The sequence below is a fragment of the Saimiri boliviensis genome, chromosome 2, assembly GCF_048565385.1.
Source record: "Saimiri boliviensis isolate mSaiBol1 chromosome 2, mSaiBol1.pri, whole genome shotgun sequence".
Lineage (NCBI taxonomy): Eukaryota > Metazoa > Chordata > Mammalia > Primates > Cebidae > Saimiri > Saimiri boliviensis.
The window spans coordinates 239733040-239758747 of NC_133450.1; positions in this window are offsets into that span (position 1 = coordinate 239733040).

A 25708-nucleotide genomic window follows, 5' to 3' on the forward strand; every position below is an offset into this window, starting at 1 on the left:
TAGTCCTTTATTGAGAAATTATTTACATATAGTAAAATCCATACATTTTAATGAATTTTCCATGTTTTTACATGTATTCATCTATATGATCATCACCCAGAAAATGATATAGGATACAGAACATTTTCATTATTCCAGAGAGTTACTTCACACACACGCACACACACACACACACCCCCCCCAATGTAAACAGTAATCTGAAGTGTCGCCGAAAATGAGTTTGTCCTTAAACTTCATACAACATGTACCCTTTTATGACTAGTATTTTGAGTTGAACACAGTGGACTCTGGCATCCATTCCTGTTACTGCATGACCTTGCTGTTTTTAAATTGCTGAATAATCTTCTACTGGATGAACATGCGTGGTTGGTTTATGCATTCTCCTATCATGGATATTTGGATCGTTGACTTTTGGGGATACTAGGAATTAAGCTGGAATGACCATTTACGGAAAAGTATTTTGTCACATATGCAGTTGTTTGTCCTGGGTATATACATAGGAATTCAATTGACAGGTAATGACTTTCTTTTCAAAGCATCTCATGACACTGACATAAATCTAATATCATTTAACTATTTACACGTGATAAGTGAAGCCGATGCCTTAACAAACATCGTTTCATTTTTCCTAGATCCACAGTGACCTTGATATAACAAATGAGCAAAAGTAATTTAGAGCAGTCATTTGATCTGAATGAAGTCATGCATTAACACACGTTCCACAGCAGCACAAATCACACTGCTGGTTTTAGGCACTGCCTTCTTTAAATAGCTTCTGAAGCAGGTGTTGACAGTTTTTCAGCAGGTTTGTGTCTGGTTTTTACATGGCCAGCGATATCACAGTGGTGCCCATGGTGCAGAGTAAATGTTGACAAACATTTGGTGAAGTTACATGTTCATCTTTCATTTTCATGAGAGGTGGAAATTTAGTACGTAATTTTTCATTAAATGTGTACTTTTTAAAGACTTGCTGCTGAGTTGACTGCAAAAGGCAGAAGTGTTGCCAAAAAAGAAAATAAGTAAATAGTTGTACATTTATTTGCACCATATGGTAAACAACAATGAACATGGAACCAACATTAAGAGGTAGCAGGAGAGCCCAGCCTTTATTTCTCACATGTATTTCGCGTACAGCTCACAATGTCCCACATTCCCATGGACCCTGAAGTCTGGAAGCCCAGTGGCTTTGTGCATCTTGCAGTGGCAGCAGATGCCATGATCCAGCTGGAGGGCAGGTACCACACGGCCGACAGGGCAGCGGCAGCAGAAGGCTCCCGCACTCCACTGGAAACCAGGAGGAGTCTGCTGTCTCCAGTCCCTGGTTTCTTACCACACTCTGCACTATCAATGAGAGCCCAGCATGCTTTCCCTGAAAGGAAGGTGTTTGCTACCCTTATGTCTGGAAAGGGGTCAGGAAAAGAGAGACGAGACTGATTCTCACCTTTTAAACGTAACGACATGTTGCAGTAGAACCCCTACCTCCTGCACGTGTGTCTCACATACTAGCAGATGGGACTCTGGTGGAAGTTACAGCAACGATGTGGAACCCTAACAAACCTACCCCAGCCGGTGTGTGTTAGTTCAGCCACTGTGGAGAGCAGTCTGACGATTTCTCAAAGAACTCAAAGCAGAGCTACCATTCCACCCAGCAATCCCACTATGGGATTAACTGTTCTCTCATTTATGAGATAGGATATAGAACTTTTTCTATATCCTATAGCATAGGATATAGATCATAGTCTGAAGATTTCTCAAAGAACTCAAAGCAGAGCTACCATTTCACCCAGCAATCCGACTAGGGAGTATACACCCAGAGGGAAGTCATTCTACCAAAAAGACACATGCACCCGTATGCTCATTGCAGCACCGTTCACAACAGTGAAGACATGGAATCAGCCCAGGTGCCCACCAGTGGTGGTTGGATAAAGAAAACGTGCTGCAGAAACACCTTGGAATACTATGCAGCCACAAAAAAATTAGACCATGCCTGTTGCAGCAACGTGGATGAAGCTGGAGACCATGATCCCAAGCAAACTGACGCAGAAACAGAAAACCAAATGCTATGTGTTCTCACTTGTAAGTGGAAGTTAAACACTGGGTATACGTGGGCGTAAAGATGGGAACAGTGCACTGTGAAATACAAGCAGGGAGACGTAGAGAGGAGGGCAAGGGTTAAAAATTACATATCAGGTACCACGCTCATTACCTGAGTGACAGCTTCATTGATACGCCAAACCTCAGCATCGTGCAATTGACTCGTAACAAACCTGCACATGTACCCCTGATTCTAAAATTAAACCTGAAGAAAAAAAAACCTACCCCTTATTTTAACGTGACCATTAATAATATTTCCTCATTAAGGAATGGGAGACCTGGGACCAATATTAAACCATATAGGACCCCAGAAAAAGGCTTAAACAAGACTGCCAAGGACAAGCATGAGTTTTGTGGTTTCTCCATAAAGGAAAGGGTAGAACAAAGGAAAACGTCTTCCATTTTATCTAACGCATACTCTGAAAGGAGTCATCCAAGTCGCTTCCGTCTTTGGGTCTCTTAGCATATCACTCAAATTGTTATATCCAATGTTTGTGGTTAATCCCATGAAATACTGTGTTTTTTCAAGAATTTTAATGTTTTATAAAATAGACTCCAACAGTTATGAATATTTTGAATTTTGAATCAATTTCATTCTGTATTTCTTTCTTCTCTGAATGTGAGCCAGTAACATGATTAGCAATTCACGCAATAATGGCCATAACACCAAGAAGATAAATACATTGTCGACAGCCCCAGAAGATAACAGGAATGGATCCAATTTCAGATCTGGAGCAAACTGGAAGTTGAGGCTGTTCCTGGAAATTGATCAACACATGTTGGACAACGTGCAAATTTTACTGATTGACATTGTTAGAAGAAGGGACGGTGGCTACTGGAGAGCTGGTGGAGTGAGTTTCACTATTGCATAAGGGAACATCAAAGAAACCTTTTTACTAGAAACACGTCTTTACTTGTATGCTTACTTTGAAAGAATTGACCAATTAAGGCTGTCGAGCTGCTTTGACAATAATTTTTTAGTGATGGGACCAGGATGACTTAACTAACTTCTTATTTTTGCCTCGTACAGACTGTGTTTTGTGCAATGAAAACACAAACTAACCAAATCATGCATCTGCTTAAACTTTTTTATGTTTTTATTTTTTTTATTTTTACCATCAAATTTACCTACGCATGCTCAAATTTGTTCAGTAGCCCTACATTGAAAACAAATGTCCAAACTCCTTCACTGGCTCTTCATGAGGAAGGCCCTCCTTGCTTTCAGCTCCTTCTAGCTTCAGTCCCACCGCACCACAGCCCGGCTCCTCTCTCACACACCCACGAGCTTCATGGATGCTTTCCCCATCTCTAAATACCCATCCTCATCTGTGCCCACATGGCTCACCTTCAAGATTCAGGCCATGCCTTACTTCCTCTTGAAAACAGCTGCTAATGCCTCTTGTCCATTTCCACCCCAACCCGGGAGTGGCCCAACCCCTCCCTGGGCTGCTTCTGCACCCCCCTACCTGTGGTGCACTCCTGTTTGTGGACCTCGTCACAGAGTATTAGGTCACTGCCTTGCTATCACCTCTGGACTCGGAGCTTTATGAGGGCTGGCTGCCAGGACGGCGTCCCTGGAATCAAACACCGTTCCTGGCTCGAGGTGGAGACACCAGGAAGTGTTGGGCAGGTGAAAGAATTTGGATGGATTCAAGCTCCAAGAACTAAACTTATTTCATTACAAGAATCACCTCCCATTTAACTTTCGGGGTCAGACTTCTTCCGGTGCTTGGAACCGTAGCTGAGGACATGTTTTCAAGTTTAAATGGTAGTCTCATAAATGGTGCCTATGTCTCTAATCAATCAAATAGCATTGTCCAGCAGCTAGGGAACACCACAGGCAGACACCTTCCATTCTCGCGGCTTTGAAAGCGTCTAAAATTCCTGTTTGGGGAGCAGGATCAGAGACACTTTCTTCCCTTTTCAGCAGAGCTTTCTGAACATCTGTGTATTATTCTAAGGAGAGACACAGAGAGATGAGACCACAAACCGAAAGTTACACCCTTCTGGTCTGAAAGGTCTGGACAGACACTCGTGTTTCTGGAAGACAGAGAATCCACAAACGTAAGAATGTGGGTATGAATGTTTGCACACAAAGGAAGGCACATTTTGAAAGCGTGTTTGCAGACCATGTTGTGAATAAAAACTGTGAGACTTACTGGTAAGAGCACACATCAACTGTGGGGCTCTGATTGCAAGACGGGACTTGGAGGACTCATCAGAAAGCGAGACAACTCCTGCTCCCGTGGACCCACAAAACCAAGCCCTAAACAGACTCCATAGTCATTTTCCCTACACGTCATTTCCTGGTAGAATTCCCACCTCCTAAGAGGAAACCTCTGTGACCACATAAGAAAAAAAATGTTTTAATTTCATTCCAATTTTTAAATGAGTCCAAACTAAAACAAAGATTTTATGACTCTCCCTCTCGGTCTGCCATGCGGATTTCCTCCTCTGACAAATGCCAGGAATCCTTGTGGCCACTTTAGATGTTCAAACCATTTATTAAGAAGAATGAGAGGGTGCCATGTCGGAAATTGGGCTCCAGAAAGGTAGCTGTGGCCACCACTTTGGATGTGGGCCAGAAGAAGACTTCTTGGCAATGAAGCAGGCAGTTTTAGGAATTTCACAATTGTTTAAACTCTCCCGTGCAATTCAAGAGAAGTGTTTGCAATGGCAAGGAGGTGCCACAGAGCTGCAAATACAGATGGAAGTATTCTCTCCAGATAATTGCCTCATGCTGAAAATGAGAACTAAAACCCGATAAAATGCTGCCATTATCCATTGGAGGCTCAGACAGAAGCCGATCTCATTCAAAGGATTATCAGGTCATCGGATAAGAGGAAGGAGAAGAATAAACTGAAGGTACCTTTTGAAGAATACAGACTTGTAAATTTCCCATCTAATTGGTCTTGGACTTCTGGTGGGAGGAAAAGGTGTATACTCTGCATCAGGTGCTGTTGCCTTTAAACTAAGCAGTGAAGGGACATCTAGAAGATAATCTCCTCTGGATACGTGTGGATGAAGGATTGAATACCATTAGGGCACATGTGGATGGGAAATAGGGAGGGAGGAACAGAAGTGAGGTCACGGATTAGCTGGCAGCCAGATGGAAAAACAGCTTGCTAATGATGGGAGCCACTCAGCTCTCTAGACAGAAATCTACTCCTAGGGCCTAGCACAGTGCCTGGGGCACACACGCATATGAAAAGTGAAAGTCTTGTTTAGTTAAAACGAAGGCATTTTTTTTTAATGTGTGTAGAATCAAGTGAAGAACAAATAAGGCCCATACCTGAGTTAAGAGTATTGGATCAATGTTAGCTCCCAGGTTTTGAAATACGATCTGTGGTTACGTAAGATACTATCATTTGGAGAAGTGTGGCAAATCTCTGTATTTTATTTCAAAATAACAGTTGCAACAATAATAATACTTTCAAAACAGAAATGTGAAAGATAAATTCGTGACATGCCGCATGTGGAAGATGGCTGAGTCTCCAAAAGCCTGGACCCAGAGTGACCAGGCGGAGGAGGGCTGACCCGCTGACCCACTGACCAGCCCAGTCCGATCCTGAGCGTGACAAATCAACTTCCTTATTGTCGCCATTACAAGTTTGGGTGTCTTTTTAGCACAGCCTCGCCTCCCCAGACTAACAGGGTCCCATTCCTTCTTCTCCTGCTAGTGCATTAAATAGTTGGGAAGCCGCTCTAATAAAACTAACATTGACCTCTGGAAGAGAAGGGAGGCGGGCAAACTTTCACAGGAGCAAAGTTTGCAGAAAAACCTGAGGGCAATGGAAAGAAATGACTGTCTCGAGTTATACTCAAATAGCAGGTGCCGTAGAGACAGAGCTTTGGCTACTGAAGCTGCGTTTTTAAAAGTTGCCTTTCAGGTTGAGACAGGAAGACTTCCTAGAGCAGGGCAAGGTGCCCACGTGCCCTTTATCCTGGAAGGGAGAGGGAGGGGGCTTTGTGGCCTGGCAGAGGCTGCCTTCGCCCCTGTGGTTGCGGGGGTGAGAGGGTTAGTAAACCTGTACCAGAGACCAAGGACCCTGCTGTTGGGAGTGAAATGGGGGCTCCACTCTTCGCTTTAGTGGACCCAGCGTGCTCTGTCTGAAAAGCACCAAGGCCCACAAAGGAGAGCTGCCCACAGGGAAGAAGGAGCGTGGCTGGCAACACTGTCTTACACCAGGTTCTGGAGGATCTTGATGGGAGGACTCTTTCTGGCCCAAAGGGTGGCTGAGCTTAGAGGCCCCAGACTACTTCGGGACCGTGTGTGGCTTGAGAGCGTAAACCCGAGGCTCTACCCGGAAAGGCCAACAGTGGAGCACAATACATCAGGAACTAGAAAGGCACGGGCTGGCAAAAGCCCCTTTCTGGAAGTGCACAGGGCAATCCCCTGGGCCGGGGTAAGTGGGTTAGCCAGATTCTCCGATACTGTCTACCTCGAACACAAAGAGCACCCGGACTGTGTACGACCCTGGGAATCTCGAAAATCTGATGTGGGGGAGACGCAGGAAGAGCAGATGTTCCAGAGGAACTGGATACCCTGTTAATTTAAAATTCGTAATTAGAATTCATAATCAATATGTATAATTTAATATCATGTTTTAATATTTGATTCTTTAAAATAGCCATGACCATTTTTGCACCTTTGAGCTATATGACGGGTCATACCAGCTTCCCAGGTATGATAGGAAAGGAGAGCCTGGCAGTGAAACCCACAGGTGAGGTTGATGGATGGCGGAAAGCCAGCAGGGCGCGCGCCTCTTCTTTTTCAAATACAGTGATATTTAGGCCAGAAAAAGTAACATAAATACCAGTATGAGGGAGTGGGACCCCAGTGTGGACACAGTATAAGAAAGCAGCGTGCGTTCCTATTGAACACTCGTCTCCTGACCTGGGCAAGTGACACCCAGGCCACAGGCAGAAACAACTTTACCAGCAACCGCAGGAGGCCAGAGGAAGGGCCAGAGGTGGGCAAATGGCCTTTCAGTTTCCCGAAAGAGGAAAAAGGCAGATTCTGAAAACCGTGTGATTTCAATCTCAGGCAAGTTACAACAACAGACTATTAAGACCCAGGTGAGTAGCAGAAGCTTTGACAGGCTCACTGAGCGCAGCCGTTGAAGACGAACTGCATTTCTTTTTGCAAATTGTTAGACTACAGGCTCAGGGAAATGTGATTGATATAAAAAATGTTGACATCGAAGAAGCATTTGACAAAAGCACAATGAAATATTGGCAAGATGGGGCTACTTGGGGCTGATGCGTGGGAACAGAGGCCAGTGCGTTGATGAATGACTGAATCAAAATGAGCAGATTCAGTTTCTTAGTGAAGCGTCATAGGCCTCAGAGCTGGACATTGTCTCATTCAACCTTTTTTTAATGATAGAAATGAAAATATAAATTACAATTTACTACAATTACTGAGGCTGAGCAGAATATCAGAATCCAAAATTACCTCAAGTTGAATCAAAGGACCAAGAAACACCATAGAAATGGAAAAAGGTTCCTTAACAGTTAGGTTTTTATTGCTATTCTTAGTGCCAATTTCTTTCTTTCTTTCTTTCTTTCTTTCTTTCTTTCTTTCTTTCTTTCTTTCTTTCTTTCTTTTTTGTAATCATAGCCAGAGCCAAGGCTAGAAATTTAAAACTATTTTGTAAATTTAGTAAATCATTTCCAAATTATTCTGGTAGGGAATGCATTGCTCACTGCACAACTGTACATAATAGGAAATTACATTCATTTTCAAAAGCAAACATATCCCTAAATCTTCCCAATCTAATGCCCTTCAACTTTCAGTAACTCATGAAAACTAAAAAAAACTTTATATTATTTTTCTTAATCCTCTCAGCAGAGATCTTTTAAATAAAACTTTTGTGCTAAACCACTGCTTATTAAATGAATAATTCATTGAATGCTATTCCATTAAAGGTTAATAGCCCAGCTTGAAGAAAGGGTTCCACAGTCAAATAGATTGAGAAACCTCAGGTAAAACTTGGCTGTCAGACTTCATTTCTGCGAGAATTCTCAAAGCATTGGAGTTTAAATATGCTAATGTGAAAAGAGCTCAAAGTCGGGGCTACAGCACGGGTCCAGTCTACAATCTTCAGTCCTTAGGCCAAGTATGACTCAGTGCTTGTTTCTGTTGGAACCCAGCCACACCTATGCATTTACATATTAACTCTGGCTCTAACAACAGACTTGAGTAGCTGTCACAGGGGCTGTGTGACCCTCAAAGCCCAAAATATTTACTTTTATCTGGCCCTTAACTGGAGACATTTGTCAACCTCGGGGCTATAGAATGCAGCATTCTTGAAATTTGTCTGGCCACAGAATAATTTTGGGGCGCACCCCTATTATGAAGATTAATTTTGTGTGTCAACTTGACTGGTCCACAGGGTGCCCAGATATTTGGTTTCACATTATTCTGGGTGTGTTTGTGAGAGTGTTTCTAAATGAGATTGACATCTGAATCAGTAGACTGAGAAAGCAGTCAGTTCTCCCAAATGTGGGTGGGTCTCATCCAACACGTTCAAGACTCAAATACAACAAAATACTGTAAGGGAGAATTCCCTCTGCCTGATCATCTTTGAGAATAGGTCTTCTGCGTTTGGACTCAGACTCAAGCTGGAATTTACACGATGGACTCTCCTGCTTCTCGGACCCTTGGACTTGGACTGGAAGCACACCGTTGGCTCTCCCAGGTCTCCAGATTACCGACTACAGATCTCAGGACTTCTCCGCCTCCACAGTCGTATGAGATTGGTGCTGTTTCTTTGCAGAACCCTGACTAACACAGATGTGGACACCAAGAGTAGTTCTAGAGAACAGAACAGAATGTTAAGGATGAGTTTTCTGAATTGGTTCTGGGGTTTCTAGAATTGGCTCTCAAATCTGACTAGACCTGAAGTTTCCAGGAGTAAAGAGAGCGTTGAGAGTCCACGGTGCGACCTAGCAATAGAGGTGCGCGGAATAGCTCCACTGGATACTCTCATCGACCACTTTTAAGAAGCAAGGAGCTGGGTGACTGTGTATATGATATTTTCAAACACTTCTTAAAAACTAATGCATATAATGAGATTGGCCTCAGTCAATGGGCTGCGACTTCTAGTTATAAAAGGGAAAAAGTTCCTTGGTTGTCACAGTTGACCATGTCACTGACTGATGTATTGATGACTGGCATCGTACTTTTCACTGAAGTGTATCGTATCCTCCCTCGGCTGACACTGAGAGATGCCCTTCAGAACTCATCCATGGCAGTTGCCACTGTATCGTGTTTATTGCCCGTTGTCATAACGGCTTGCCTGCACCCAGCCTTGCACCCTCCAATACGTTCTCCATTCTGCAGCCAGGATGGCATTTTTTAACATTCAAATTTGATGATACCTCTGTCTTGCTTACGACTCTCCAGCAGCCCCCTGCAGTGTGAACAGCTGATCATGTACCAAACTCCACAGCCCCTTTCCAGAGTTGAGCTATTGCCATGAGGCGCCTGCCCAGCCAGGGACTGGATTTCCAACCCACCTTGCAATTAGGTGGGGCACCGTGACCACTTGCCAGTGAGTTATGTGGAAACAGTGGGTGATTTTGGAGGTCAGGATGATGAAGACGTGCTTCTCCCCCACTTTCTCTCTCCCTTCCACGGTCCCAGGATGGCTGTAGAGGATGTAGGAGACTCAAGACAGAATCACCACTGCAAAAGCCGCCCAGCCATCAGAAAGATCCCATCAGGCTAACAGGGGACTCGGGAACAAGCTACAATATGCGCTGGGCTACTGAAACCCCGAGGTTTATCACAGCAGCTGAGTGTTGTAACTATTAATAACACAATTCATGTTGGATGCAGTCCAGAATCCTTACCGTGGCACTCCACCGTCTGACACAGCACATGCTCTGTTCTCTCTTCACTCCAACTACACTGGACAGTGACATGGTGTCACTGTCTGTAAGTGTCTCTACTGTTCTTTTCTCTGCCTTGCCTGGCAACTTCCTGCTCTACTCTTTGCCTGATGAATTACTCTCATGCCGTGGAGAAATGACTTTGGGTGTCACTTCTTCAGAGAGACCTTCCCTGACCAGCCCATAGAGAAAGCCCCCCTGTTGGACAGTTCTATGCCTCTGTTCTTCCTCATCTGTCACCCTCCTTGCAATGTCAATATCTGCACCTCCTGCCAGGCCGTAAGTTCCAAGAGGACAGAGTCATTTCTATCCGGTTCATGACTATCTTTCTAGTACATAGAAGGCAGTCAATGAATACCTGTTGAGTGCATGAATGAATGAATGAACTGATATTGAGAGAATAACCCTGATGTCTGTGTTGAAGAAGATTTATGGAAAATGTCACTCAGGCTGTAGGAATTCCTAGCAATTTCTTTAAAAATTCTATTAACAGTGTCATTCTTACGCAATCATCTTGTCTCTTTGCTTTTGCCCATAGGAAATTCACAGAGAGAATTACATCCCATTTTTAAGAACCACGAAAGGCCTGAGGACATGCCATACTGGTTAATCTCTTCATCTAGCACCATGTAATAACTGGATACTCCCCCTCACAATCTGGGTTCCTTATCCTTTATCCTCAGATAGTGAAAATATTTGTGTGGACTTCTCAAATGCTTTTCTGTATGGAGTGGCATAAAAATTTTAGTTTCATTCTGAATGAGAGGGTCGGCCTATAGTTTCTCCATGCTTATACTAACTTGGGAGTAGTTAAAATTTATTTCTTCCTTTATTTTGCCTATACATATTGAATCTTCCCTGAAACAACTCAGCACAAAACTGCTTAGAATAGGTTTAAGCTATATCACTTATAACAAAGGTAACTGTAACAGAGGCAGATGTTTAAAATACTGCTTCTCGGGCCGGGTACGGTGGCTCACACCTGTAATCCCAGCACTTTGGGAGGCCGAGGCGGGTGGATCACGAGGTCGAGAGATCGAGATCATCCTGGTCAACATGGTGAAACCCCGTCTCTACTAAAAATACAAAAAATTAGCTGGGCATGGTGGCGCGTGCCTGTAATCCCAGCTACTCAGGAGGCTGAGGCAGGAGAATTGCCTGAACCCAGGAGGCGGAGGTTGCGGTGAACCGAGATCGCGCCATTACACTCCAGCCTGGGTAACGAGAGCGAAACTCCGTATCAAAAAAAAAAAAAAAAAAAAAAAAAAAAATACTGCTTCTCAAAAATAAAAAAAATTAAAGATGACAGAGCTAAAAAGAGTCTCAGGGGTCATATAGTCCAAATCCCTCACTTTACAAATGAGAAAAGCTAAAAGCCAGAGAGGTCAAATGGCTCCCCAATGACTGTGCACACAGTGACTGGAGCTGGGCCTCTGGCTCTGGTGAACTTGCTCTAAATTAATGTTCTTTTTACAGCAATCCACCCTCACCCCCACCTTTTAGTTACTTTATGCTGGGGTGTAATAGGATGAAAAATGCCCCCCACCCTGGCTCCAAGATATCCACATCCTAATCCTGGGAGCCTGTAAACGTTACCTTACAAGACAAAAGGGACTTTGCAAATGCATTAAGTTAAACACCTTGAGATGGGGAGATTATCCTCGATTATCCAGGTGGGCACTAAATGCAATCACAAGGGTCCTTCTGAAAGGGAGGAGAAGGCAATGCCATGATAGAAGCAGAGCTTGGGACGATGCAGCCGCAAGCCAAGGAATGCTGGCCAGCCTTGGAACCTGGAGCAAACAAGGAGCAGACACTCTTCTGGCACTTCCAGAGGGAGCGTAGCCTGCCCGAAAATTGATTTTAGCTCAGTGACAGTGATTTCCGACTTCTGTCTTTTTATGAGAGAACACGTTTGTGTTGTTACAGGCCACTGATTTCTGGTCATTTGTCACAGAGGTGACAGGAAACTAACTCACAAGGGTTGGCAAACTGTAGCCTATGACCAAATCTGGCCCGTTGCCTGTTTTTGTAAATAAAGATTTATTGGAACACAGCCTTGCCCATACCTCTATGTGATATCTATGACTGTGTTACTTGCAGAGTTGAGTGACTGCCACAGAGACCACGTGGCCACAAAGCCAAAACTATTTACAATCTGGATCTTTACAGAAAAAGTTTGCTTTTAATGAATTCCATGTTTTCTCATATTTTCATTGTTCTTTTGGACTAAAAATAATACATACTCATTATACAAAGTTAAAACATTAACAAATCACATTCCCTAGAAAGTAAGTGTCCCCTACAATTGTTATTAAAAGTTGGGAGTATATGTTCCAATTTGACATTTACTGTTACTGATGCTGTTAATCAGTGTTTCTTAAGTCTTCAGATATTCATAAATTACAAAAGACTAAAGATTTCAGAAAGATAATATAGCTGGGGCACTTTTCAATGAGTCAGCCAAGGGCGAAGAGAAAAACCTGAAACTGACAGGTTCCCAAGGCGCTCAGGAGACACTCTGCCTGGACCGTCCCAGAGGGAGCGGGTGGGCTAAGTGGCTGTGGCTCCAGTCTTTGCTTCACCAGACGAGTCCAGATCCCCTCTTCTCCAGAGGAGCCATCTCTTAGCCTCTCTAGGCATCAGTTCCCTCATCTGTAAAATGGACATAAAAAGACACACAGAGCAAGGTCTCACGTAACAAGTACAGAGATAACACTGTGCAGCACGGACAAAGTGCCCTGTACACAGTCACCCTGCGTGGAAGTGAAATAGTAAACGAAACAATATTCAAGGCAAATGATTTTTACAAAATAACTGCAAAAAAACCTTAATTTCTTTTTTTCCCTAGTTATAAAAGTAATGCATGGTTATTGGAGATAATCTGAATTTGACTAAAATCTTAAATTTTAAAAATTACAATTGCCCTTTAATCTCGTCACCCTGAAATTGCTTTGTTTACAATTCTTTCACATTTCCTTCCAGTCCTTTTTCTAAATGTACATACCTGTGCCTATTTATAACAGAAGCTGAATTCTATTATGTGTGAAGCGAGTGCTTGGCTTTTTAAAATTAAAACTCTATGTGCCATTAAATATTTTTGAAAATATTTTAATACCTTCTCATGTGTACCCCAGAGATACATTTCAAGCATTTTAATTCCACAAATATGTCCTCGGCACCTATCACATGTCAGACACTCTGACTGATGTTGAAAGGATGAAGGAGGAATGGATACTTTTTCTGCTCTCAAGGAGCTTATAGTTTTGTAAGAGACAAAACGGCAAGCATGTTTGTAGTCTATTATACAAGGTAGGCTCAAATAAGAACAATTTTTAAAAAACACAACGGGTTTAGGTGTGAGTACAAAGTGCATTTTTCTCCCCCTTCTTTGAATTTTCTGATGGCTGTTTCCTCAATAGAATTTGCAAATAAGTTACTATCATTTGAGGAGTAACAGGGCTAGCAAGAACATTCTTTGCCAAGAAAAGAGAATTTTCCTTCCAGTAAGCACTCTCTGGGAGGTATTTTGAAAAACGCAGCAAGTCCTTTTAAAGAGAGAGGAAATGAGGAGATTGTCGTGTCTGTCTCACCTTAGATAATAAATGCTGGGTCCACATCAGAAATTGGAAACAAATTCTAGGAAAACCTCTCTGAAGTTTCCACAAGGTGATCCAATTAAGATATGACCGGCAGCCATGGAAAGCTTTGGTCCTGCCAAACCACAGAGAAATTTTAGATGTAGAAACACAAGAAATATCTTGCTGGATAACCAAATATTTTTTAAAAGAGCCATATAGTGTAGGCTTAAACTTCCAAGACATCACTGACTATTTTTCTTGCCCTCCAGCCAAAGATAACCTAAAACAAGGGAAAACACTGGCTATCCCACGAAAGCCAGACAAGTAAACAGAAATTTGCAATGAATCTTTCTTAGCGTCTGCAAAGGCCAAGTCGAAAATCCATCTTCAGCACATTGGAATGGAATCTCTTAGGTCAACTAACAAGACCCCCCTTGCAGGGGCGCTGACACCAAACCACGCCGGAATCTCCTGCGACATGTGCCTCCATCTGCTGTCGTATAGTACTGTGTCAACTGGGCCCCAGATTCTCTGAGTGTCTTCTGAATGCTTCCAGCTTCCCCTGACTCCAAAGAAGAACCAGCTCCCACTCCAACGACAGCTGGTGCCATATATGATGAAACTGTCATGGAAGCATTTTTGAGTCAGCTTATCCCACATGACAAGGAATGGAGGCCACGAGAAGTCCCATCAAATCCCCTCCTCTTAAGCAGGAACATCACTCTCAAATGAGAATCCTTAAAAAGTCAGACTCCTGACTCCTTATTCTTGAGTGATCACACTGGGGAGATCAAGGAGGATTCCTGGGAACCTCGGAAAGTCTCCTCAAGACAGGTTACGCAAGTCGATCGCTTAATAGAATCTCTTTGTTCTTCTCGAAAGACATAGTTTTATAGACATTTCAGTAGTATTCTTCAGCCTGTCCTGTCAGGTAGAACATTTTGAGATTATGGAACGTTGTTGAGTTTCGACTGAGCAGAATTCAATCTTTCTGGAATGAGATTGGGCATCCGTCAGCCAACAAAGGGCGTCTCCAATCGCCGGTGGTGGTGCTTCTCATCTCAGGTGCTCGGGCAGGCGCGTCATCAGGTCTTATGATAAATTGTGCATTTCCCTGGTGGCTGATGACGTTGAGCACATTTTCATGGGACTGTCGGCCATTTGCAGATGTTCCTTTTGTCTGTCAGTCTTTTGCCGACTTTTTAAAGCATTGGGCTGTTTGTCTTGTTATTATTGCATTATAGGAGTCTCTTTCCTTTGTCAGGAAAGAAACTTTCTATGTGCTGTAAATATTTTCTCCCAGACTGCGGTTTGCCTGTTGAGTTTTCTTGATGGTGTTTTTCAGAATTTTGATGAAGTTTCATTCACATACACTGTTATCTTTAATGACTTGTGCCTTCTGTGATCACTCCAATAAATTTTTGCCTCCCTGAAGGTCATGGAGATACTCTTCTGGGTTTATTCCTATAAGCTTTATTGTTTTAGATATTATATGTAGATATTATACCCATCTCAAGTTGATTTTTAGATATGGTATAAAGTAGGAATTGAGGTTATACACACACAGGGGTATTTCTATCTGAATATCTCATCGTTTTGGCACAATTTGGTAAAGAGATTTTTCTTTCTACGTTAAAGTGCTTTCACGCTCATCAAAAATTATTGCGACATTTATGTGTGGGTGTGTCTCTGGGAACGCTGTTCTGTCGCACCGGCTGACATGTCCAGCCTTCCACCAATGCCACCCTGACCTGAGGCGTAGTGCTAAAGTCAAGTGCTGTGAGTCCAGAGACTTTGTTCCTCTTTTCCAAGATAGTTTAGGCTATTGTTGGTCCTTTGCTTCTCCAGACAAAACTTAAAATTGTCTTGTCCATTTCTGAATAAAAGGCTTTAAGCTACATAGCAAAGGTGAGGAAGAAAAGGCTTTGCTATGAACAACGTGAAAGAAACTTGGAGGTGAATATCCTGGTGGCAAACATGTTGAAGAGGGGACAACATGAGCCCGTACTGAGGGTGCCGTGGACTGTCGTGCCCCCCTCCCCGGGAGTCATACGTTAAAGCCCTTATCCCCAGGGTGATGGTATTTGGAGATGGGCATTTGGAAGATAATTCAGTTTGGATGAGGTCATGAGGGTGGAGCCCTCGTGATGGGATCAGTGCCCTTATGCAAAATGATACCAGAGAGCTTGCGCCCTCTCCCCTCTCCACCATATGAAGACACAGCAAGAAGGCAGCCACCTGGAAGCTGGGAAGAGAGCCCTCACCAGGAGCTCATCATCCTGTCTCCTGAGCCGTGAGAAACAAATCACAGTAGTTTAAGCCACTCAGTATGCCAATATTTTGTTACGACAGGCCAAACTACCAGACTTGAGACGTAAAGGGGAAATTATCATGTGCCTTAAAGCTGACAATTTAATTTGATCCAAGGGGCCATGAGAACTTACAAATGGCAGATTGAGCACATGCATTACGTCCATTCCCTTCCAAACCCACTCAAATAACAGCAAAGGAAAAGAGTAAACCCATACATGCTAAGAGAATGGCAGAAGAGATGATTTGGTCAACTTTTTGAAGGTGAAAAGTGCATGAGGAGATAATAACTGATGTAAGCCGAACAGAGGAAGCTAAAACCAAGAGGCTGTAGAGGATGCTAAGGAGAAGGAGAAGCAAGGATTTGTTCTGCTGAGCCCTGGAAAAAATCGAGACCTTGAGGCCGTGGCTCCCATAGACACGTGAGGCTAAGACAGGAGCAGAGAAGCCACTGGACCCCTTTCCCCGCAGCCACGGAAGAGCAGTGTCATCAGCAGGAACATCATGTGAGCCATGGATGTGATTTGAGATTCTACAGCAGCCACACTGAGAAAGGTAAACTTAATTTGAATAATACACTTAACCTAATATATCATTATTTCAATATGTAATCAATAGTTTTTAAATCACCGAGATACTTTACCATTTTTTGTAATGTCTTCAAAATCTGATATGCATTTTATACTCACTGCACATCTCAATTCTGACCAGCCACATTCCCAGGGCTCAGGGGCCATCAGCGGTGAGAGGTTATGGTGATTAGACAGCATCAGTCTAGTGTAACACAACCAAGGAGACCCTGAATGCAAAGACTCAGCCATGGGGAGAGTTAGGCATCAGGGCTGAACTGAAAACAGAAGATCTAAACAAAAACCTTCATTCTGAACAGAGACACCTTCAGCTTCCTCTCACCCCCAGATGGAGAGCACAGGCAATGGATGGCTCCTCTTCCCGGCCCCAAGTTCAGGAGATTGGGTCTTTTTCAATACCTTGGAAGAAACAGAAGCAATTTAGAGGAGAAAATTAAAACTTCAGAAGTCAGTAACCTGACAGGACTAACAGAAGATCTCACACCCCTAAAGTAGTACCAGGATACCCTAAGAATGAAGAAGATATTTTGAAAATTAAAAATATTATAGCTAAGTAAAAATGTCAATAGAGGGTTGGATTTTAAAAGACAGTGTAATGCTGCAGACAGCATTACAAAAGAGGAAAGATTTTAAAAATGAGCTGTAGGCCAGGTGTGGTGGCTCATGCCTATAATCCCAGCACTTTGGGAGGCTGGTAGATCACGAGGTCAGGAGTTCGAGACCAGCCTGACCAACATGGTGAAACCTCATCTCTACTAAAAATACAAAAATTCGGTGGGAGTGGTGACACACGCCTGTAATCCCAGCTACTCAGGGGGCTGAGGCAGGAGAATTGGTAGGCGGAGGTTGCAGTGAGCCAAGATTGTGCCACTGCACTCCAGCCTGGGCGACAGAGTGAGACTTCATCTCAAAAAAAAAAAAAAAAAAAAAAAAACTGTAGAAGAGGAAAAGATAAATGATTAGAGGATTAATCCAGGAGATTCAACATGCAAAAGAGAGTAGAAAAGATATTGACAGGAAATTCACAAAGAAAAATATGAGAAAATTTTCCCAGAAGTGATATTTGACTTTCAAAAGTATGTGAATGTATTACTTTGATAACATTAAAATTTATTTAGAAACAAAAACTGTTATAAAAAGAAAAAAAAAGGAAGCTATTAGATTTTGCTTTGGTGTCTGAGGATGGGGGTAAAGGGGTTATCAGCCCTTCCTGATGAACACAATTTCTGTTCTTAGTACCTGGCAAGTATTAACTGACCAAAGCGGCAAAGCTTTGGGAGAGGTTGCTCCCCTCCTTCCCACTCCACCCCCTGTTTTATGGCACTGTTTTATTGCAACAACAACCAAAAATCCTCTGGGCTTCACATTGCAGAAAATCTCTTTTGTACTTCAAGGCATTTTTGTTCAAATTCAGAATCTGTGGTCTAGACATTTCTTTGGCACTTGTCATCATCATCCCAGGGAAATGGAACTGAAATGAAAGGAAGGATGGGAGTGCCTTAGAATAATCCCCTGGAAGAAGAGACTGCGGAGCACACTCCCACCCTCCACAGGCAGGCCCGGCTCCAGTGCTGGCTGTGCCGAGGGTGCAGGGTGGGGAGGGCAAGGCGGTGGCCTTGGTATCACTGGGACCGGGGGAGTAGGAAGGGGGTGAGTCCACGATGCTCTCAATGGACCCCTGTCTTCAAGGGCTCCCACATCAGAACATGCAGAGGGCTCTAAAGACAAGGTCCGGGAATTCACCTTTACCGGGAACCCCACCCCTCCACCTCTACCCTGGTTCATTCCCCTGCACACCTGCCAAAATTAGAGGTCCACTGGACACATGGGGGCACTGGAATTGGAACCACAATGGGACTTCTTCCAAATGCAGATGTCTGGGATCCACCCCCAAATGTATTGAATGAAAACAGGCCGGGCATGGTGGCTCACCGGGTGTGATGGTATGCAACTGTGATTCCAGTTCTTGGGAGGCCAAGCCTGCAGTGAGTTCAGACTGCACCACTGCACTCCAGCTGGGGCAACAGAGCAGCACATATACACCATGGAATATTATGCAGCCATCAAAAATGATGAGTTCGTGTCCTTTGTAGGGACATGGATGAACCTGGAAACCATCATTCTCAGCAAACTGACGCAAGAGCAGAAAATCAAACACTGCATGTTCTCACTCATAGGCGGGTGTTGAACCGTGAGAACACATGGACACAGGGAGGGGAGCATCACACACTGGGGTCTGTTGGGGGGAAATAGGGGAGGGCCAGCGAGGGGTGGGGAGTTGGGGAGAGAGAGCATGGGGAGAAATGCCAGATATTGGTGATGGGAGGAAGGCAGCAAATCACACTGCCACGTGTGTACCTATGCAACAATCTTGCATGTTCTTCACATGTACCCCAAAACCTAAAATGCAATAAAAAATAAAAGAAAAAGAAAAAGAATATATACATATACACACACACATATATATTAACTATATATAAAAAGAATAGAGTGTTGAGAGTGATTCTGATGTGCTCCTCTACTTAAAAATCTCTGGATCGATGGCTGTCAAGCTCGTGTATTTTAGAGTCTCCCAGGAAGTACTGTAAAAACGGTCCTATGTCCTCTGAGTTGTGCAGCTGTGAGTGAGGCCCAGGAATCTGCATTTTGACTGGCTCTCCATGATATGTGACGCAAGTAGTCCTGAGAACTCACTGTTGAAAAACACAGCTTTTTGCTCTGGAGCTCAGAACACATTTCCAGGAGACCCCTTTGGTGTGCAACCATCTTCTTCAACGGGCCTGAAGAATCTTACACGGGAATCCGGGTTCAAGTATCAGATACTTCCCTGGTAAACACTCATCTGATTTCACCTACACTCACAGTTTGAAACAAGACAGGTTGGGAAGTTTAGACTCAGAACTTTTTACTTGAGGATATGCTGCCGGGAGAGGAAGCGCTTACACTGTCCATTTATTTAAACCATCTCTGTCGAAAAAAAAAAAAAAAAAAAAAACGGCTCATCATATGCTTGGGACCTTTCTCTTGTGACAGTGGGTGGCGTGGCGATAATGTGTGAGTATCTGTGTGTGCCACACAAATGCCTCCCACAGACAGTGCTCAGGAATTGGAGCTGCACCAGGGGCAGGAGACATCTGATTAGGATCCAACCCTACTCAGTCATTTGAAGTCTGTGTTAACAAAGAGTCAAGAAAAGGGATCTGAGTGCCAGTTCTCCGTGAACATGTGGAGGGCAGCCCTGGCTTATGTGCGTGCTGGCCGGGAGGCAGACGACACACCCTACCGGACTGCTGGAAACCAGATGAGAGAGTGGCCGTGCCACGCCACTACTGCAGGCAAGGGACTGGGCCTTCTGAAGAAACATTTTGGATAAGTTCTGGAGGCCAGAGAAATGCTCTGGGGAAGTTCAAAGGCCTGCAGAGAGAACGCAGCTCTCCCTAAAGGCAAACTTCCGATCGTTGCCTCCCGGGGGGGCATTCTCATCAGCTCCTCATAGAAGAATCAAGACTGACAGGAATTAGAAAAATGACCAGAATGAGGTTGTCCACAGGGTTTCCAAACAAGACAAAGCTGCCTGGGCCCAGCGGGTCTGCCTGCCCTCCTGCTTCGAAAGGAAGGTGCCCCACAGGCTCTCAAATCGGGCCCTTAATTAATCCTCCTGTCTCTCCCACCCCGCATGTGAGCAGCAGCTAAGATCTACAAGGAAGCACTGATACCCAGAACACATTTATTAGTCTGTTCTCGCACTGCTTTAAGGCAATACATGAGATCAGGTAATTTGTAAGAAAAGAGGTTTAATTGCTCCCGGTTCTGCAGGCTGTACAGGAAGTGTGGCAGCATCAGCTTCTGGGGAGGCCCTCAGCGAGCTTCCAATCATGGCAAAAGGCAAAGGGGGGCGAGGTGTCTCACGTGGTGGGAGCAGGAGGAAAGAGGGGAGGTGCCACACATGTTTAAATGACCACATCTCCCGAGAACTCACGCGCTATCACAAGACCAACAAGGAAATCCACCCCCATGATCCAATCACCTCCCATGCAGCCCCACCTCCAACACGGGCAATTGCAATTTGACTTGAGATTTGGGCTGGACCCAGATCCAAACCAGATCAACACGCGAGGAAGGACTCTCATCATACCCCGGATGCCTTAGGCACCAACTGGGGTCCCAGTCCGTCTTTGGCATAGGATGTGAATGAGCTGGGGAGGGTTTCTCTTTGGGAAAGGTGGGTCATACGATGAGAGACAAAGGACAAAAGCTGAGGTTCCCTGGCATTATGGTGGGGCGTGTACAAGTTTTTAAAATAGAAAGGAGCGCAGCAATATGACAAATTCAGTCAGTCAAACCAGAACTCTCCAGGGTTTATCAGTGCAATCTGATCGCAGTTAGAATTTTGCAGTGCACCAAGCAGACTATCAATATATCAAAATCATGTTGATGACAATGGTGACAGTGACATCCTCATTTTCTGAGCATACGCTATGGCCAAGCCTTAAGTATTTTACACGTATTTACTTTGTTTATTCTTACAACAGTCCTGGTATCACCTCCACTTTATTAATGGGGAAACTGAGACCCACGGAAGCGAAGTTACTTGTCCGAGTCCACACAACTAAACCTGTGAACTTGAGGCGGCTTTCCGTCAGTACCCACGGCTGTCACCACTGCTCAGTCGACACGATAGACAGTCTATCATTTTTCAGTTTTGCTGTTTCTTGGAGAAAAGAATGAAAATGAAAAGGGTTTTAGGATGGATTTGAGGGAAATCTGGGAGGAGTTTAAAGTCTCAAGGAAATGCGTGAAAGAGGTCTTGCATAGGTCCAGGGGCCGGCAGTGATGGAGGGAAGCTTGCAAGTCCCATCTTCCTGGTAAAAGAAACTGATGAGTCAGATTATCCAGGGCCCAAACCTCACTCTTGGAAACCACGCTCAGATGAGCCCAGGGAACACCTTTCCCTGGGGGTTGGACTACCCTGGGACATCACACAGACCTCCAGGCAGAGTCCATGCAGAAGCCTCTGAAGGATGAGCACACAGACCGAAGCCCTTCTCTCCCATGCAAGTGGCCACATGCAGCCCCGTCAGCCATCATTAAGGAGCATGCCGGCTCCTTTTCCCAGTGACGTTTGTGATGCTGGTGGACTCTCCTCTATGCAGATTCTCACCCCCTTTTTTTCTAATGGATTTATTTTTACGTAACATCTATTTACATTTCACAGAAGCATTCCATGGCCCGTACTAGGGGAAGCACACAGTGGTTTAGGTGCTGCAAGACTGTCTCTTCCATCAGAGATCTTACACCCCCATTTCCAAGACAGGATCAACTCACATCAAATTAGAAAACAGCATAAGGAGAGTCCCTTCTAGCCAAAAGAAGCTTTGGGCAAACTAACAAGAAAGGGTGGACGTGTCCCTGACTCCAGGGGCATGTAGCCCCACACCAGGACGCCCTGCTGTGAGCCGAGAGCGTGACTATCCCAGCTCATCCCCTCGGCTAGATGCCTTGTGCAGTGGGCCATTTACACAAGCTTACATGAAAAGAAGACCCACTAAATTGAATTTAGTCCCATCTCAGTAAGTTTATTACCAATAGTTGAAGAGGACAAAAACGATGTGGTTATTAAAGAACACTCCGCAGCGAAACCTCCGGGCACCCCAACCTCTCTGCAGCTGCCCACTAGACTTTGCCTTCGTTCTGTTTTGTACGCATTGCCTGTGTCTCTCTCTCACAGCCAAATTCCCCTCCCTCTCGCGGACTCCAAGACCTCTCGTCTTCCGTTGACTCCTCTTTCCAGCGCCATCAGTCCCCTCTTTCCATTGAGTCATTCCAATCAATAAACAAATGTTGAGATGACTCTCAGCTTAAAACACAAACATTTCGAGCTCATCCTTTCCAACTCTTGACCCAATTCTCTCCACTCCCCTTCTTGGTGAAGCTCCTCAAAGAAGACATCTGTACGGGCCATCTCCCTTCCCCGTCCCTCATCTGGGGGAACTTGGTCCCCACTCCCCGGCTTAGGATAACAGTGGTACCTGGCACTTACTATACCAGCGTTGGCCTTTGGGGCATCAGTCACAACAGAGACACAAGGGGTCCCAGTTTATCCTCCTCACACGTGACCACTGTAACCCACGAATGCTCTGAAGCAATGAGATGCCTGTGATTCTATTTCTCCTGCTCTTCCCTTGTATTCAAGTGTCTGTCATCGCCCGTCTTTCACTGTCTTCAGTGCTTTCCAGCAAATTGCAAAGCACAGAAGCTCCTAGGGCAGGGCTTACAGACTCAGATGCCTCCGGAGTCCACGCAACAGTGTGAGTAGGGAGGCCCACTGGGACCGAAGTCCTGGATAAGGAGGAGAGACATGAGGCTTAGTGCTGGGGTGCCAAAGGGAGGTGTGGGGCCAGCATCAACTTGAAGGGGACAAGCCCTGCCCTGTCTGAAGGGGCAGCCCCTGCTCGGTTCAGGCTGACTGTTGCTTTGCTAAAATATGGGCTTAATGTTGTTCCGAACTCTGATTTTTCAAGAGAAGGCAGAAATCTGGCTTTTTATGTGAAATCTCCAGGTATTTAAAAGTTGGCTACTAATTCGTGTTTTCTTCAAAATACTGTGTGGACCAACAAACCAGAAGCCAATCAAAATACATACAGGCACCAGGGTTGGCAACGGGACTTCAGGGTGCTACCTCGGCCTTGGCCTGATGTTTTCCTCCTGAGTTCAACCTCCCTTTGATTATTTCTCCCAAGTTCCCCACAATTTTATTATTTCCTCTTCATTCTCTTCAGCTCTCTTACTGGGTCTTAGAAATTGGAAGCAGGAGCTAGATGAACAGAAAGCAATGTTTTTCCCCACACACTGAACTTAGGGCTTCATTACTGATTCACATTGTCACTGTGAGTCAAGAAGACTTTCTTTTCCATCTTCTTTCTTTAGATTTCTGTTCTAAATCAGAGCACAAAGAATCAAGTTCCAGGGTCACCCACCAGATGACAGAGCCACCCAGTGGGAGTCATCCATGTCGTATGTGAGCAGAAAAGCCCCAAGCATATGTCTGATCAGAAAATTAAAAGGCAAATGAACAAGCACTGAGTCAGAGGAACCAAGGACTGACTTCTCCCCTCATTTAACACAGGTATCTCCCGTGAGAATGCCTTTCATGCTTGCTACTCCTAAGAGTGATGGCTGCTAAGGCCAGGGTTGGGCCTGGGGACTGTGTGGTGTGAGCCATTGGCAAGGCCATTCTTACCTACATTCACCTGCATTTCAGAGCCTGGAAGTTAGCAGAACTCTAGCCTCGCTCAGAAGAAGCTCATCCTTCTTGCCAATATGCAAGTCCAAGTAATACAAAGAACACCACAAAGATATTTCTCAAGAAGAGCAACCTCAAGGCACATAATCATCAGATTCACTAGAGTTGAAATGAAGGAAAAAATGCTAAGGGCAGCCAGAGAGAAAAGTCGGGTTATCTACAAAGGGAAACCCATCAGACTCACAGCGGATCTCTCAGCAGAAACCCTACAAGCCAGAAGAGAGTGGGGGCCAATATTCAACATCCTTAAAGAAAAGAACTTTCAACCTAGAATGTCATATCCAGCCAACCTAACCATCATAAGCGAAGGAGAAATAAAATCCTTTATGAACAAGCAGTTACTCAGAGATTTCATCACCACCAGGCCTGCTTTACAAGAGCTCCTGAAAGAGGCACTAAACATAGAAAGGAACAACCAGTACCAGATACTCCAAAAACATACCAAACGGTAAAGAGCATCAACACAATAAAGAAACTGCATCAACTAATGGGCAAAACAACCAGCTAGCATCAAAATGGAAGGATCAAATTCACACATAACAGTATTAACCTTAAACGTAAATGGGCTAAATGCCCCAATCAAAAGACACAGACTGGCAAATTGGATAAAAAGTCAAAACCCATTGGTGTGCTGTATCCAGGAAACCCATCTCACATGCAAGGATACACAAAGGCTCAAAATAAACGGATGGAGGAAGATTTACCAAGCAAATGGAGAGAGAAAAAAAAAAAAAGAAAAGCAGGAGTTGCAGTCCTAGTCTCTGATAAAATAGACTTTAAACCAACAAAGATCAAAAGAGACAAAGAAGGACATTACATAAGGTAAAAGGATCAATGCAACAAGAAGAGCTAACGATCCTAAATATATACGCACCCAATACAGGAGCACCCAGATACATAAAGCAAGTTCCTAACAACCTACAAAGAGACTTAGACTCCCACACAATAATAGTGGGAGACTTTAACATTCCACTGTCAATATTAGACAGATCAATGAGACAGAAAATTAACAAGGATATCCAGGACTTGAATTCAGATCTGGATCAAGCAAACCTAATAGACATTTACAGAACTCTCCACCCCAAATCCACAGAATATACATTCTTCTCAGCACCACATCACACCTACTCTAAAAGTGACCACATAATTGGAAGTAAATCACTCCTCAGCAAATGCAAAAGAACGGAAATCATAACAAACAGTCTCTCAGACCACAGTGCAATTGAGTTGGAGCTCAGAATGCAGAAACTAACTCAGAACCACACAGCTTCATGGAAATTGAACAACTGGCTCTTGAATGTTGACTGGATAAACAATGAAATGAAGGCAGAAATAAAGATGTTCTTCAAAACCAACCAGAATGAAGACGCAACATACCAAGATCTCTGGGACACATTTAAAGCAGTGTCTAGAGGAAAATTTATAACAATAAATGCCGATATGAGAAGTAAGGAAAGATCTAAAATCGATATCCTATCATCAAAATTGAAAGAGTTACAGGAGCAAAATCAAAAAAAGTCAAAAGCTAGCAGAAGACAAGAAATAACTAAGATCAGAACAGAACTGAAGGAAATAGAGACAAAAAACCCTTAAAAAAATCAAAAAATCCAGGAGCTGGTTTTTCAAAAAGATCAACAAAATAGACCACTAGACAGATTAACAAAAAAGAACAGAGAGAATAATAAAATAGATGCAATAAAAAACGATAAAGGGAATTTCACCACAGATTCCACAGAAATACAAACCACCATCAGAGATTACTACAAACAACTCTATGCACATAAACCAGTAAACCTGGAAGAAATGGATAAATTCCTGGATACGTGCAGCCTCCCAAGCCTAAACCAGGAAGAGGTCAAAACCCTGAACAGATCAATAACAAGGGCTGAAGTTGAGGCAGCAATTAAGAGCCTACCAACCAAAAAAAGCCC